The 17412-nt window shown below is 40.7% G+C and overlaps 1 long non-coding RNA gene across 1 annotated transcript in view; it reads left to right on the forward strand.

Moving 5' to 3' along the window:
• Positions 1-12004: 12004 nt before the first annotated feature.
• LOC124615699 overlaps positions 12005-17412 on the forward strand; it is a 1055233-nt gene continuing 1049825 nt past the window's right edge. The window contains exon 1 of the long non-coding RNA XR_006979806.1: positions 12005-12613. This is a non-coding gene — a long non-coding RNA (uncharacterized LOC124615699). The remainder of the gene's footprint in view (positions 12614-17412) is intronic.

Here is a 17412-nt window from a genome sequence, read left to right on the forward strand (position 1 = left end):
AATCTGTTGGTTGTGGTTAATTTCTTCTTGCTTATGTTTCAATGTTCTTCGTGAGTTATTTTATGAATGCAGTGTCGTGTGCAGTCTCCCAATCTTGGCTCCATATTTTATGTGTTCCGTAAGATTACAATCTCACATTTTTCAATCGTAAATAAGGCACCAGCTCAGTTATAACTCACGTATAATATGCTGAAATTTCAATGAACAATCATAAAATAAATTTCCAAATATAAACTGATTTCTTTCTTTTTATTTAAATTCTCTTTTTTATATATATATATATTACCGGTTTTGTATGACTGTTAAAAGATTATCATTAATGTTAGTCTGCTTGGTAAACCTAGACTAAATATCTGATGAAACAGTTGCCCAGTAATCCACGGTTAACGTCCCCAGACAGATCACGGCTTTTAACCCGCTTTTATTCTACTATTAGCACCCGATTACAGCATAGCAAATTCATGTAGCAATATTACACATGGCGACCCTGTTCTGTGATTCCGCTAGACTCTGGAATCTCTGAAACGTTAGATTGCGAGCGTGTTATAATCTTAATTTTTTTCCTACAGCGCTCAAACAACTTCTGTGTTGTTTCCGAGCAGACTTTCAAAAGATTCACGGCGTTGTTGATCGGCGTTGCGTTGTTTGTCTTGTTTTGTTTTTTATATTTGTGTGTTTTATATGTCTGTGTGTTTTTTATTCTCGCTTGTAAATTCCACTGTTTCGATCAAAGATAAAAATTTGTTTTGCGTGTGAAAAAGTGTGTACTAGATTGGGTATCTTTCGTGTGACTGTCGTAATTTTTGGGGGACACATTTATTGTGATTAGTGTGTTGCGTACTGAGTATAAATTGCACTAATGCAAACACGTAACCAAGCTAAAAGTAAGCGGTCCAACAACTTAAGCAACATGGACCAAGGGGATAATTTGATTTCCAATATTAACGCGTCGGGCGGTTCCGAAAATGCAATGGGGAATACTTCAGACGAAATGCAAAACAGCACGAACGGGCTCACAGCAGAGCCAGAAATTAATTTGCCTCCAACTAACCAAATTGATTTAGCAGAACTCATGAAAGCCTTATTGCAACAAAATAAAGAAAACACAGAGAAATCGATCCGCGAGCTAGGGGAACAAATGACGCAGAAATCAGAAAAATCGTTCGAACAGATGACGCAGAAATCTGAAAAATCGATCCGAGAGCTAGGCGAACAAATAGACGAAAAACTAATCCAGCAGACAAATAAAGTCGACAAGTCGATGCAGAGAGTGTCCGATGATATCTCACAAAGAATAAACAATCTGGCAAGTGAGATAAAAAGTGATATTATGAAAGAATTAGGCCGTACATTTGAACAAATCGATGATCGTCTGCAAGCCTTAGAACAGAGCAAGCGGAGGGGCGATGCCGAAGCTAAAGAAAGCGAAGAACGGCTACTTAGGAATTTCCAAGAGCTGAGGGAAGAATGCCAAAGGGAGCACCAGCAGGTACTCTCGAGGGTCCAAGAGGCAGAAACGCATTGTCCCACGTCCGTTAGCAACACAATAGCGGACAACAGTTTAGCGATCAACGCGTTGGAACAGCAAGTAGAACAATTGAAGCATACTGGGGCGGAGGACAAGAGACAAATTGATGATAAGATTGCGGCATTAGCGGATATTGTAGGCACGATGAAGCTGACGGAATGCGAGAACAATACTTCACCGGTAGCGGCCGCAGAGACCGAAGAAGTGCGTTCGCTTCTGAGATTTCAGAAGGGACAGTTCGAAGTGAACAGGCAAAACAGAGCTGTAACAGGCGAATTACAAGAACGTGTGGCGCATCTGGAAAACCGCATGGCGTGTGATTCCGAACTCGTCAATAGCATTAAAAATAGCCGTACGAACAGTGCAGAGAGGGACTCCGGCCACGAGGGAGATTTTGACGACAGGGAAGAATGTAATTTGAGGGGCAGACATGAGAATAATAGAAACATTCAAGGGCCTCGCCAGGAGGAAATGCGGGGATTTGATTTCAAACATTTCCTTACGGTGAGAAAGTTTGAGATATTCCGAAATTCGCAAAAAGGAATACATCCACGAGCATGGCTCGAGCAATTTGAGTTCTGTCTTCCTCCCGACTGGGCAAGTTCACATAAGATAGAATATATGTGTGGCTATTTGGAAGGCGAACCGGCGATTCGCATGAGGTCGGCAGCGCGTCACTGCAACTCCACTCGGGAGTTTCGACAAGCCTTTCTGTCCGCCTATTGGTCGGAAGCGGCACAAGATAGGGTCAAACATGGCATAATTATGCTGCCAAATTTGAACCAGTCTGGTTTCGGCAGCCCTGCACGCCTATTCGACCACATGCTGCAGGCAAATCAATTCCTATACGACCCATACGGGCCTGCGGAACTAATTAGGATATGCATCACCAAATTGCCGATGCACTTGCGGCACGTCATTCTTGCGGGACGATGCAAAGAGGACGTGGAAACGTTTAAGACGCTTCTCCAAGAGTTGGAATACAATACAGGAGAATGCCCGCCTAATCAGGCACAAAGTTATTACGGGGCACAGCAGCGCGACCGCAGTCGTGGCCGTATTACTAATCAACGGCGTGACTGGTCGTCGCGACGCGAACGGAACAATAATCGGGACCGGCCGTATAGAAACTGGGGTGACAGTCGCGAACACAGGTGGAACAACAGAAATGATCGAGGACGTAGACAAGATCGTGAACGCAACAGGTACGGCAACCAGCATCGTTACTACGATGAACACAGTGGGAGTAGGACTGTAGGCGGAGCCCCACATGATGTTGAAATTCGGCCGGCCAACCCTAGACATAATCCAGTAAATGGAAATGAACGAAACCGGCAATGACAAATGATCAGCCCAGAAGGCGCCAATCGGAACAAATGAGCGACATGGCAAATGAGTACATAGGGTTTATAGTGAAGAGAAACAATTGATTAGTTTACATTTATGATAAATGCATTTTGAATAATATGTTGATAAAAATTTATGATAAGGATGTTTCTGTGTGATGGATTGAAGTGGTGTTTTAATTTTTTTTCTCCTTGTGCAATTAGGATTTAGTTTGATTCAAACGTGAAGATAAAAGGTTTCTTTGTGAACGAGTAAAATGCTGTTTATGTTTTTTTTGTGTGTAAATTGAAAAGAGTCGCTCCTGAGGAAAGCAAGATCGTTGCTGAATTAGTGCATAAACTCAGGGGAATATCCGATCTGTGGGTATTATGGGTCTGGCAAACCCAGGTCCCCAGCTGTTAGTAGCCTTGTTTCCGATTTTCTGCTTTCAGTGCTACTATCTATCTATTACTATTCTATATCTGTCAGTATAAATGAGGATCTCTTACTATAGTATGCGTGCTGTATGAATATTTTAAGATAGGAGAACTCTGAGAAAGGAATGAGTAAGTTTGGAATCTTGAAAACAGGATGCGATAATACGATTGTTTAACCATTGGCTTCCCAATATGCGATGATATGTTAATATTGATGATATATGTCTTTTTTGTTCTTTATAGCTGAGTACGTAAAGTGCTGTCTGTGGATTTCGTAAGTATATTGATTCCCTTCAAGGTGAAAGAAGAATTGTGGTTTGTGTAATTTACGTGGCCCTGAAATATTATTCTGGTAGTCAAATACGAGCAGTTTTTCAGCAAATGGAGAATGGAACAGAAATATGGATCCTTTCTGTACTCTTGATTGATGTTGAGCCAAAGCCTAAAAAAAAAATTATTCTGCGTTAATACTTGTCCTAGAAAAGCGACGTTTATGTGTTTTGCTGATGCTGTGAGCATTACAGCTTACTGTTTTCGCTGGTGCGGGATGCACTGCAGCCTATATGATTTGTACTGAGGAAATTTCCCTCTTGAAGGTAGAGGATGATTAAATAATTTTGATTATGGGACCGAAGGAAAGCTTGGTTTAAGGTAATAAGGATGAAGCAAAACATTTGTCATTTAAACTGCAGGAGGATTCGGATCTTTTGTGTCTGTTGTAAGTTCAATATGTTAAGATGATACTGTTTTACAGAATAGAGGTGACCACAATTTTGCCATTCATGAGAAATGAATCCAGAATAACCACCACAGGCGAAATAACTGATTTGGAAGCGAAAGGTAACTTAAAGAAGGGACGAAATGGGTAAGAAAATGTAGTATAACCTGTTTAATTAAAATATTTGTATCCTTCTCAGAGTCATCTGTGTGATTAATTCTTGTGATAACGTAATTTTAGATGAAATTTTCTTACTGTTTTATGTGTGAATATATGAGTATGATAAATGTATAATTGCGAGTCTCTTATCAGGTGTGCGAACTGGTATAAATGTTTTGGCGTGTAAATAACCATTGTTCTTTTTAATGTGTATGTTTAAGGAAAGTTCTCCATATTTATCATGTGACAAGACGTATGCCACGAGCGTCAAGAAGAGGACGAATTAGAACAATGTTGTAGTGGTATATACATGGTGTTGAAATAGCATTGAAGTAGCTTATTGGCTTAACTAGTAGTGGATAGAAGTAGAATATTGAGTAATGCATGTTTATGGGTAGTTAGTTTGTAGAATAGACAACAGGTGTGCATGTATGTGTGTGTAAATAACATGTGAACCCTATGCTGTCCTGACCTATACTTGCACAAGGCATAATCCTATTCATTTTAGTGAATTAATAAGTAGCATTGGATTTATTAAAACGTAAGTGAACCACATTAGTGATGTGGATTTAAATATTATATTGTCAGTTCATTTAATTTTTTATTTTTTTTACATTGTAAAGTCATTTCACTTTTATTTTTTTTCATTGTCAAGTCATTTAAATTTTATTTTATATTGTCGATTCATCTAATTTAAAAAAAAAAAAAATTAAGTCTCACTCTGTTCTTAAAAATGGTGAAAGACAATACGAAGTGGTATTATGTATGACATTTTGTAATCACATAAGGATGATGAAAAATTTTCTGTGAATGCAGTTGAGAACGTGAAAGCGAACCGGCTAAACTCTTACGAGACAGCGGGAGCAGCCGGACTAGTTGTAAACTGGCGGGTTTCCCAGCAGGACACGCTGTCAGCCAGGCCACTTCGGGAGCGCGGCCGACAACAAAAGAAGGTACCCGGCAAACACTTTACCTTGCACCTGGAGCTAATGGGCGGCCGCCCCGGGCGACCCTTCCTCGAGGCGATGACCTGAGATGGGCGAGCGGTCCACCGCGCGGAAATCCATCTGCTGGCAACGCACCACACGCACGCGACCGTGACGAGACGGCCGCGGTGAAACAACACAAGGGGCGTGGAGCCTTTTGACACATACTGTCCAGAGAAACTTGCAGACGTCAACGACGCCTATCGACATTTCCTGATGGATGCCTACTGTCAAGCGACAGTAAATCATGGTTCGATGTTCTCTGGTCGCTAAGGGTGGCACAAAAGAAGAGCCATTAAGTGTCATCCTTGCCCAGGAATATCAAACCGGCGAGTCAATTGAGGATAACTCAAGAATGTAACAACACAAAGGGCGTGGAGCCTTTTGACACATACTGTCCAGAGAAACTGGCAGACTTCAACGACGTCTATCAACATCTCCTGACGGATGCCCACTGTCAAGCGACAGTAAATCATGGTTCGATGTTCTCTGGTCGCTAAGGGTGGCACAAAAGAAGAGCCATTAAGTGTCATCCTTGCCCAGGAATATCAACCTGGCGTGTCAATCGAGGATACCGCACGAATTTGACAACACAAACATGGAACCAAATCGAGATGTACGTGACACAGACCACCAAGAGAAACTTCATGAGAGGGCAGAGACGGCGGGATTGCACGCAACAGATGGACAAAAATCCCTACTGACACCTGCGGCGACGAACCCCCTTCCCCTCCCCTTATATTGTGCCTCGGAACAGTGGAACTAGTGAGTGTATCAGTGAACAGTGATTATACGGTTCTTAGTTCAATGCATATAGTGTGTTTCTGTCACAGAAACTTTGACTCGTGTGTTTTGCAGGGATTCGATTTATTGGTGTTTACTAGACTGACTCTTGTATTTTGCAGGTGTTCTATTTATTAATTTTTTTTAGACTTTGACTCTCGTATTTTGCAGGTGTTCTATTTATTAATTTTTTTTAGACTTTGACTCTCGTATTCTGCAGGTGTTCTATTTATTGTTTATTTTAGACTTTGACTCTTGTATTTTGCAGGTGTTTTATTTATTGGTGTTTTTTATTAGATATTGACTATTGTACTGTTTTATTTATCAATGTTCGTTTTTGTGTGATGTATTAGATTTGTGATATTTTGTTTCGTAAATTCATTGCTGTGGCATTGCTTCGTTTATCAGTCAGATAGCTTTTTATTCTCATTGAACTGTGATCGATTAGCCTTTGCATGGGGCATATTTACTGTGAGGAACCCCTTAAGGGTAACAATCACATAATTATTGTAGTTTCAGTATAATGACACAGTGCTCATTGTTTGCTAGCTAATTGAAATATAGTAGAGTGATTAAATGAGTGCCACATAGTTATTTTAATTCTACAAATTATTAGTTTTATACGATATAGATTTTTTTTTGCGATAACCACTTTGTAAAACATGTTTTTTCTCTTATCATTTTGTTGCTTTTGCAGATTGTGCATTGTTATGTTCTGCTTTTTAATATCGATGTTATTTGATGTTCTTTTTTTTAAATTGCTGTGGCACCTTTGCTATTTTCATAAATTTTGCTTGTTAATAAACAGTCATAAATTTTCCTGTGATCAGTTGGCTCTTGCAATGAGCAAATACTGGTGAACTCCATAAGGGTAACAACCAGAAATTGTTTTCATATTAATGACACAGGAACCATTGTTTTTACTTGCTGACCGAATTAGGTCTACACTATCTTTTAAATAGGTGTCACAGATTGTGTTCCTTTTTTTCTGTTTGAAATTAGTAGATTTTAAAGATTTGTTGAAATTATTGTGTTTTAGCAAGTAGCTGGTGACCTTTTGCCTTTTCTTTACACTTTTGGTTTAAGTAGGGTGTGAGAAGCCTGCTTGGGAATGTCCTAGCATGGCCAGAAAATTCCCTGCACAGTCTTTTCCCGGAGCGTTGGGGTTATGAAAGGTCTCTGTTGGATTCCTTTCATGTTTGATTTCTTAAATCTGTTGTCATTTATGGAATAAATTCCTCTCCTAAATTTATTGTGGCGTTTCTGACTATCTGGGAGGAGACTGAGTAGTGGAACGTGTTACTTTTACACATAAACAAGAACGATCTGTCACACTACTACACTTTAAAACACAGTTTATATGTAATTCATGTCACACAGTCTTATACGGAACCTACATCCGCTTTCTTTAATATACTGTATATGATAAGATACTGTCATCCCCCTTCCCTTCTGTGTGAGAGTATGAATGAGCAAATGTATTTGTAGTTGCATGCTTGAGGGTAGCAGACAAGGCTGTCTGCTAGAGAACAGTAGGACCAACGTCGGAACAGGTAGCTACGCTTTCTTAAAGCAGAGAGGTTTCTATCCTTAGTATGGTTCTGTCCGTCCGTTGTCATGTTGGTATAGGAAGCTGCCCCTCTGGCCCCTTCCGTTTTGTCTTTGTGAGCCACTCGCAGGAAGCACGCTGGGCAGTAGGCAGTTGCGGTCTGGCGGTGGCGAGCGTCTGAAGTGGTAAGATCTCCGGCTAAGCGCGTGTCTGCTAAGTCCGTAGGACAATGGATTTGTTAAGTTCAGCCTAACTGAAAATTTAATCATCTTTATTTCGGGTTTACCTCTAAAATATCTAAGGTTATCTTAAATTGCAGCGTAGTGTAATTCTCGTGTGAAGTTCATATTATTTTCCGGTTGTTGCTTTGTTACTACTTTGTGAGCAAAGTGGAACCACGTGTTGATCAGTAACTCTAACTAAGTTCATCAATCTTAAATGTGAATGCTTGTGTGATTATAACGTCTCGTCTTGACAATATTTTACAATATAGCAACTTTTCTTTATGCTTTTCTTTATGTTCAACCCACGTGGAGTGTACTTTGCGAGACCAGTACCACGTGCTTATATAACTGTTTGACCCATCAGGTTAATAGTAAGACGTTAGTAACCAGTTCAAGGTTTTGCTTTTGTCAATTGCTTTTCGATCTAATGTATTTTAATTATCAAAATTATTGTGGAGTTGTACGCTTTGTGTAAACCAAGTTGACCACGTGGAGCATGTGGTGTAATCATCAAAGTAGCCCTCAGCTATTCTTTTTGCGAAGACTTCACAAAGAGTTAATATGAATTTAGTATACCAGTGTGTGGTAATTACATGACGGACAGGATTGTGGTATGAACGTAATTTCTTTGGGTAAAAAACTGAATCTGTTGGTTGTGGTTAATTTCTTCTTGCTTATGTTTCAATGTTCTTCGTGAGTTATTTTATGAATGCAGTGTCGTGTGCAGTCTCCCAATCTTGGCTCCATATTTTATGTGTTCCGTAAGATTACAATCTCACATTTTTCAATCGTAAATAAGGCACCAGCTCAGTTATAACTCACGTATAATATGCTGAAATTTCAATGAACAATCATAAAATAAATTTCCAAATATAAACTGATTTCTTTCTTTTTATTTAAATTCTCTTTTTTATATATATATATATTACCGGTTTTGTATGACTGTTAAAAGATTATCATTAATGTTAGTCTGCTTGGTAAACCTAGACTAAATATCTGATGAAACAGTTGCCCAGTAATCCACGGTTAACGTCCCCAGACAGATCACGGCTTTTAACCCGCTTTTATTCTACTATTAGCACCCGATTACAGCATAGCAAATTCATGTAGCAATATTACAACAGTTGCAAGTAAACTCGAGCACACTCAGAAGCAGTTGCTTTCACGCTGCGCTTTTCAATATGTGCTACGACTTTACAACCGACAATTGTAGTTTTCTTCTTCAGGCGTAACGTTAAGTAAAAGTAATTTCCTTATTCACTGATGTAGTTTTGCAGAATCATTTTAGCGTGTTTGAATTTAATTTCATGTTATCAGTTTCATTTTGTTTCGGTCTCAATGTAATTTTGTTTGTGGATTTTACAATGGAACCTTACATTTAAATAGATATATCAGGCAATTTATTGCTTTAAAATTGTATCTGTAATAAGTCTGTCTCTAGTAAAGGAGACAGTCTTGAAAGAGAAGAGCTTTGAACTAGTCAATCAAACTAGATGAAACGGTTGTTAAAAATAAACTGATGTGCAAACTGGAGTTTTTAGGAAATTATCTGGAATAAATGTGACGTGACACATAGTAATATATGTAAAAATGTGACATTTTCATAAACTGCAATAAACTCCAAGAAGTAAATCACGTTTTAACTTAAATGTATAGAAGCAATAGTCTATAATTATGTCCAGATGAGAAGGGATAAATCTATGACATGATAAGAGAGAGATGAACGGCTTTAAATTGAAGCTTCACTACAGTACAAAGTAATACAATAGATGTCGTACAGAGTAGCAAAAGACCCATAATAGATGCACTTAAAGGATGAATTGACAGATCTATCTTCAGAACCTTCAAAATGCGCGTTATTGGTAGTTCCACAATTTCTGTGATCGGCAAGTAAGAGTAAGGTGGCATTTCTGTATTCCAAGTAAACTCAAAGCCCCCAGCCATCTTCAAAAATTGGTATGCGTAAGGAGTCATGGAATTGTCTGAAACGAAATACAGATGTTGAGATTCTTTGAACTATTGCACATTTTAAGAAATCAGGATGATTGGTTTTTGTACACGAGTAACCAACAGTTGTCACAGAATAGTTCTAATCAGCGAACAAAGGTTCTGAACTCAGATGTTACTATCTACTCGTATCGCATGAGATAGTCAACTTGGAAAAGAACCAGCAACAGAATGTACTGATGAGCATGGATCATCATGGTTCATATTGAATATGACTCATTCCACATCACTACGAATTGTTGTGCAAATGATCCATGAAACATGAAAGTAACGAACTGCAGAAGTATTCAACATAAAGAAAGAGCTTCAGACCACGCTATTTAATGTGTGACTGGTTTCTATTGACATACACCGGGTATTTGCAGCGTTCTTCGTTTAGAGAATTCAACTCTAATGCTTTCTTCCAGGTGGGACAAGACTAAGAGACCGACAATAGAAAGACACATTTCACGCTGAGATATAATAAAAACTTTAACATTTTTTCCGAATTTTGCCGCAAATTCGAATAAAGACTTTACAACAGCCATTGTAAGCCAAACTAACCATAATGATTACTGTTGTCAGCTGTTAATTATCCGAAACAAACGTTAAATAAGTATAATACTTGCCAGCTTTTTACTCATATTCTGCATGTAAAACAGACACCATAGTTCAGTCACATTAATGCACGAAGTTGTTAAGTCAAAGACAGACCATTGTTGTTGTGGTCTTCAGTCCTGAGACTGGTTTGATGCAGCTCTCAAGACAGACCATAGACGACATATTACGTGGACAATTATGCTTACAAACAGACGTGAATAAAGGGTCCACTTTCTCCCGAAAAACCAGGTACGTTAAAAAATGGTAGGTAGTATGGACAGTTATGAAGTTCTGCAACAGTTGTAAATACAGCGAATAGTTTAGTAACTGTTTTAATGGAGCACGTTACCTGCGTCTGCGATTATACCTGTTCCTGGAGGATTTTGGAATGGTGGTCTTCCTCTGGCAATAAGCGGTGCTACATTACGCGAAAGAAATCTGTTTTGAGACTAACATCGTCTGCAACCGTCTTGTTGATGGAAGACCATTGTCACACGATCTCTTCCTACATGACATTTGCTTACAAGTGCGATTAAATACTGAAGTCTTCAGGCAAAGTGCGCAGTCCGGAGAAAATTTACGCTCTTGCATTTTAAGTTTTTGTGCAACATGTTATGTGTGGTTGACACAAATTGCAGCTAGTGACACATCTCTCAACACGAACTGCAAGATTCGTTGAATTTGGAGTTGATATTTTGAAACATGAGCTAGGAGTTGATATTTTGAAACATGAGCTACAAAGAAACATTGATAATGAAAGACATGAAATAACGATCTGCAACGTTCCATTCACTGGATGTCGGACATACCTCTAATTCGGAAAGTTTTTAAAATAGAGTGTGTTTAGTTGATATCTGACACTGAGATTAGGCCGTATGTTCGCCTCTTAACCTGTTTCCGTTTCCTCGCAATTGCACAGTCTCAACATTATCTGAAGGTGGCAGAATGACGCGACAGAGAAAGTGAACGTGTGTTAAAATATTACAGGATATTACGCCTTGGTCGAATTCATTTATTGGAGAAATTCGATGTTTCGTCCCCTTCTCCAGAGGATATCTTCAGAGGGGACTGCAGTTACTACGAAGGTCCGATTGCCAAAGCTTGCATCGCTATGAATCAGGGTGTGAGTCGGACTTTTATGCACACAGAGACGCCCCTTGCACATTTTCTACGCAGAACGGGACGGGATTTCACTAAGAAATTCATTCGGGCAAGGCAGAATAGCACGGAATATTTTAAGAAGTGAAAGTTTCCATTTCGCAATTAGAGAGAGTAAAATTAAATTCAGAGGTATCTACGTGGAAACAGCAGAGCAGTTCAGATATTGTCAGATTGATGCCGACTGCGGCTTGGACGCAGGCAACAACACTACTGCGCCGACCGCGCATCAAGAGCGCCACCCGACGACTGCGCAGCGTGCAACCCCTCCGGCCCTCCCCACTCCTCCCCGCCCCACCTCTACGTCGGTCCACCCCTCCCGCGGCGGTCCGCGCCGGCGTCGCAGCAGCAGCAGCCAGCCACCCCTTATGCACGCCGCTGGCTGCCCAGCGCCGGCGATCAGCTGTTTTACCGCGCGCGCCCCCGCGGCTCCGAATGTGTGCGTGTGTGTGGCATGTCTGCGCGAGCCACGATCTTTGCGCGCGAGGTGGGGGCCGCAGGCGGCCGAGTCTGTGACTGTGCCGGCCGACCAAAGCAGTCGCTTGCGAGCAGCGCTCGTGCACGGTCGGAGGGAGAGAGTGGGAGAGCTTGTGGCCTGTCTCGTCGACGCTCGGCCGCCGCCGCGACGCCGCTGCTGCCGCCGCCAGCTTTTGGACTGCCTCCGGCGCTGTGGCCGTCGACGCCGAGCAGTGATGACCAGGACGATGACACCGTGCGACGTCTTACGTAGGCACACCTCCCGCTGACCGCCTACGCCGCGACGATCTTTCCTCTCGCCAGGCGAAAACTACGACGTGTCAACAACATTTTTGTTTTTTCTGCTTCCGTGTTTTCATGTTCCGTGAAACCGCTTCTCCCATTACCACTCTTCCGTTTCCCAGTGTTTGTTTTCTCCGTTTCTTTCATCGTGGATGTTTTGTTTTGGTGTAGCGAGTGACGAGCTTATGTCATTAAACGTACATCCAATCTGTCGGTATATTGGTGTGTGATATTTTACTATTATATATTTAGCCATCACTTGAAAGCCGTGAAAAATTTTTGAAAGTGGAGAGGAAAAAGAAAAGGCGCAGAAGGCTTTTTAAGCTTCATGGATATGTGCTCTACGCTTCAACTACTGTCGCAGAATCATCTTCCGGGAAAGGAAATTTCGCCTGAAATGGTAAGCACAACATTGATTCATCCTGTATAAGAATTTAGTGGTGCATTTGTATTGTGACTGTTTACACCAAGGTTTAACCAGTAAGTCTTTTCGTATAGCTAAACTGCGGAATTTAGTGTCCCCCTTCCCGGCGGTAATATCGCGTGGCGCGTCTCAGATAACGCGCTCGGATCTGGATAGAAGCTTAACGTAAACAACGCACACTGTTTTGTAGAGATTTGTTTACTATTCCGTTCAGTACACTGAAACAGTATTTTCACACGTATGACTGCTGTTTTATGTTGTCTGTTCAGAACAAGTAGCACTGTGATGCAAAACTGAAGCATACCGTAGTAGTTTTCTCCTACACTCGTGGGAAAATGGAATAAGACTAGATAATCTAAATCATAGTTTATTTACAACCTTGTTTATACGTAACTATAACAAATATTGACATGGTCTGTAATACCGTGTCTCTGTCTAACAACAGAGGACACACGGGAGTTAAGGAATGCTTACAGCTCAGACGATTTTGTCAGTAACAGTAACAAAAAAATGTGTCGCTCATGTCTCTTACGACTTAGTCACTTCTATCTGTATTAGCCCTCATTGCGCCGAAAACAACTCGGTACTCATGTGTGTCAGATGATCGGTGTCTGCTCGCTTTCACCCCCTACTGATTACCTCACCCGTGCTTTAGACAGCTTTAGTTAAGATTTTAACGTCAACTGTCTCCCGAAATGCAAACGAAGGCGTGGGTGGATCCGAAAAAGGGAAGCGTTGAAATATGACGCTGCTTTAGACTTTGTGGACACCATCCTACGAGACTCTGAAGATGACATGCGGCGTGAATTCTGTCTACTGAATTATCAAAGGCCTTGATCAATACGAACAGGAGTGTGACATTTGAACGGTAAAAGAAGAAGCATTATGATATATGCGGTAATGTGCATGATCGACATCAGAGCTACCTACTGTAGGTCTGAGAGGAGGGAGTAACATGGCATTTGTACCGTTTCTTGCGTATCTTATCCTCCTCGCTATTGGATCTCAGGAGCACTTACGATAAGATAAATCAATGCATTGCTGTCCGTAAATGTTACAAGGAACCTTACTTCCTGAGATTTATGTGTTCACTGGTTATCTTATCGAGGACAAACAAATAATACTCGAACGCTCAAATACGGGGGTAGTGATGGTGGCGTTACAAAATGTGCTATTAAAAGAATTTCATGGCAGTATTTGGCCGAGGAAATAATGTTTCACTGTCTGTCAAATCATGTACTTCATAACAGAGCGTTTACAAATTGACATCAAAAATAGTTTCGCTGCCGAGAAAGTAGTAAAAGAATTTTCATAAGGCAAGAACCAATGCCGCAAGGTATCACTTAAAAGATCAATTTTATTTTTTAAACTGCGTCAAAATCTTAATTATTAGATCTCTAGGGCACTCATCTTCCAACAAATTATTTACGTCAAGTAAACAGAGGGACAGTTTTGCTGAATTTTGTTGAACTGTGTCAGGAAGTACCGAATCTTTCCTCCTAATAGGCAAAGCCAAGTTTTTTCTTCGTGCGACCCCCGTTCAGTCGTAGGATAGTTCGTTTTACTTGTGTGGAGGCGACTTCCCAATAACTCTGTGGAATTCCAAGAGCTTGCTTGATTAAAGAACGATTGTTGGACAGATTTAGGTATATAAATTCTTTAGTGAACATTACAAATAATTGGTATTCTGATGGGCTGTGGTGTGAACATTTATGTTGGATCTGCTGCCCTCAGATCTGTCGCAGGAGCGGACCACTCACAAAAGCGCACGACCATGCGAGTTTCGCAGTAAGACCGTACAGAGTAAATTGCATTGGCATTTAGGCCCTCTCGCATCATGGTGTAGTGTCTTGTAAGGTTGACACTACTGTTGTGTGGGTGAAGTTCTGGTAGAATCTCTCTACCCTTCCTTCAACATGTGGGACATCAGTGTCCTTTCTCAGTTTCTTTTTAGTGTGAGGCTTGTGAGTGTCTAGGCTGCCCTGCTTCGTGGGCATTTTGGCATTTAGGCCAAACCTCTAGTTCAAGGTGGTTGCACTAAAACGGGTAATACACAATCACAGCGATATGTGGATGATGCTGAGCAATGACCGTCGGAATATTTAGACAATAGTCCTAAGATCTAAATGTCTCGGAAACAAAACATATGGAGCTACTGCTTTGAACCCAATGATATGATATTATATGATACTACAGTCTCCACACTGTAAGAGGAGCGGAGTGTTTCGCGATGTGGTTTACTGTTAAAAATTCCGGCTGCGCATGTTCCTAGAAAAGTCCTCCTGCATGTTGTTGTTGTGGTCTTCAGTCCAAAGAATCATTTGATATAGTTCTCCATGCTCTTCATCTGACAAGAACTGTTACAAGCATTTGAAACTGCTGCATTTGTGACTATAATTTAGAAACGCTATACTTCCCTCCATTACCAAATTGATTACTCCTTGATATTTCAGGATGTGTAGTAACAACCTATCGTTTGTTTCAGGCAAGTTTTGCCGTAAATTTATTTTCTCCCCAGTTCAGTGCGTCTTCATTAGTTATTCTGTCCACCAATCTAATCTTAAGTATTCTTCTGTTTCCCTACTTGTGTGATTGCTTCTCGTCCACGATCCACTTCGCTACACAGCAGACCAATACTTTCAGATAATAATTTATATTGAATGTCAATAAATTCCTCTATATTTGGAAATGTTTTTCCGCTATTGTCAGTCTGCAAATTGAACCATTTTCACTTTGGTCTTCATTAGCTATTTTGCTACACAAATAGCTGAATTCATATGCTACTTTTAGTCTCATTGCCTAATCGATTCGCTCAGCATCGCCTCCTACATCTATCTCGTTAAAAGACGCTAAAATTATGGAGATCACAGCTCACTTGAAGAATTAGCGAAAATCGGCGTTGTAGAGCACCATACGCTACTGGATGCATGATGGGGAGGGGGTGTCTGGTAGTTGTACATGAAGTGTGCAGTGCTCTCCACCACACACTGTAAGTTGGATTGCGAAGTGTAGAGTCGAGAGGTGGTGGTGTTGTTTCGAACATTCCCCGGGTGGCTTTGCTGCGCAACTTGCGTGCTGTAGTCCCACGGCGCAGCACAGGGTCCCCTGCAGCCGCTGCGCTTCGCCGTGGGCGTTTTGCCCGTTTTCCAGCGGGCGGCGTACGGTTGCGGCACACCGCAGGATTTCTGCTGACTCGGCTGTTCCATTGCGGCCTGCTGCCACTGCTTACGGAGCAGCAGCGCCGAGTATTCGCTAAACCGCATCCCAGAATACCAGTAACACCGTAGCCGACCCGTTGCCCCAACCCGCTACGGAATGCGAGAGGTACAGTAGCGAGCGGTTGCATGAGATATACTGTAGGAGCAGAAATGACGACAAACCAATCACTCACACATTACGTGATATATCACTTTAATTGCCCCGTAACGTTTCGGGTTCAATACATCTCCAACTAGCAATATTAATTCCCTCGTATCTTCTGCTGAAGTAATCGTATTTTTGCTTCATCAATGACAATTACCGAATGACTTTCCCTTTCTGTCTTTCCATAATGCCGGGAAATTTGGGGAAGAGAGCTGTAGCTTTATGGAATATCATAATCTAACGATAGCTGCAACCTGCGAACGGTTATTACAAAATTAATTGTTCAACTAAAAAATATGTAACTGTTTTATACATAGGTTACGGTTCGCAAACTTTTATACGAGATTACTAATACGTCAACGACCATCTTGAGACCTGCAGAACACAGAGGTACCATGTACAAAAAAAGTCAGAATTAGATAGCACTGTATTAGAAATTCATTCAAGCTAGAAAGACGCAGAGGCATACCTGAGTACGCACGATATTCTAGTCACACCGAATAAAACTATCTTGCCAAGTAATAAACAAAACAAGTTTCTTCGTAGTATTTATATAAAATGTAAGTATCGTATATAAAGGTTTAGCAGACATGATGGTCTATGGACCATCTTATTAGACTACTGCGCAGCAACTGTGCCATACCTCTGTTTGGCGAAATCCGTGCCCATGTGTTAGGAAACGACGTACCCGAAACCACCCAGCGTGTTGTGTAGATATACTGCTCTTGTGGACGTTCAACGCTAATTTAAATCGTCTTATATATATATATATATATATATATATGGTGTGGTGTTCCAGATAGTGTACGAATGCTCAATATTCACGGATATGACAGGAATGATCATTTGAAATTAGAAAGTCAACTAAACATGGGCTCTAAAACGCATGTCTTTAGAGCTATAAACAGTTCCTGATCTTCGATACTGTGTAAAAAGCTTTTCTACTGAAAGCTTTTTGCTTTCCATATTTTGAGATGTCGCAATATGGAGCGAAACAAGAAAAAAGTGTTCAGTAATAAAGAGTTCTTAAATGCTTGCCTTAAGAGCTATAAGCACTTGTTCATCTTTGCTACTTTGAGACACAACCCTACTTATGAATAAGTACTCATAACTTTCAAGACATGCGTTTTAGAGCACATGTTTACTGGTCATTTTTTCTTCTTTTGGTCCATACTACCACTTCCCAAGATATGCAAAGCAAAGAGATTGCAGTAGATCAGATTTTTGTCACAGTATCGAAGATCAATAATTGCTCACAGCTCGTAAGGTATGCGTTTGACAGCTCATGATTACTTGACTAGAGTGTATCGTAATTAACAGTGTAAACCCATACAGTTGAAAGTCCATATTATCACTTCCCAAAATATGGAAAACAGAGAGCTTGCAGTAGAAGAGATTTGCTTCACAGTGTC

Source organism: Schistocerca americana, chromosome 5, assembly GCF_021461395.2.
Source record: "Schistocerca americana isolate TAMUIC-IGC-003095 chromosome 5, iqSchAmer2.1, whole genome shotgun sequence".
NCBI classification, from domain to species: Eukaryota; Metazoa; Arthropoda; class Insecta; order Orthoptera; family Acrididae; genus Schistocerca; species Schistocerca americana.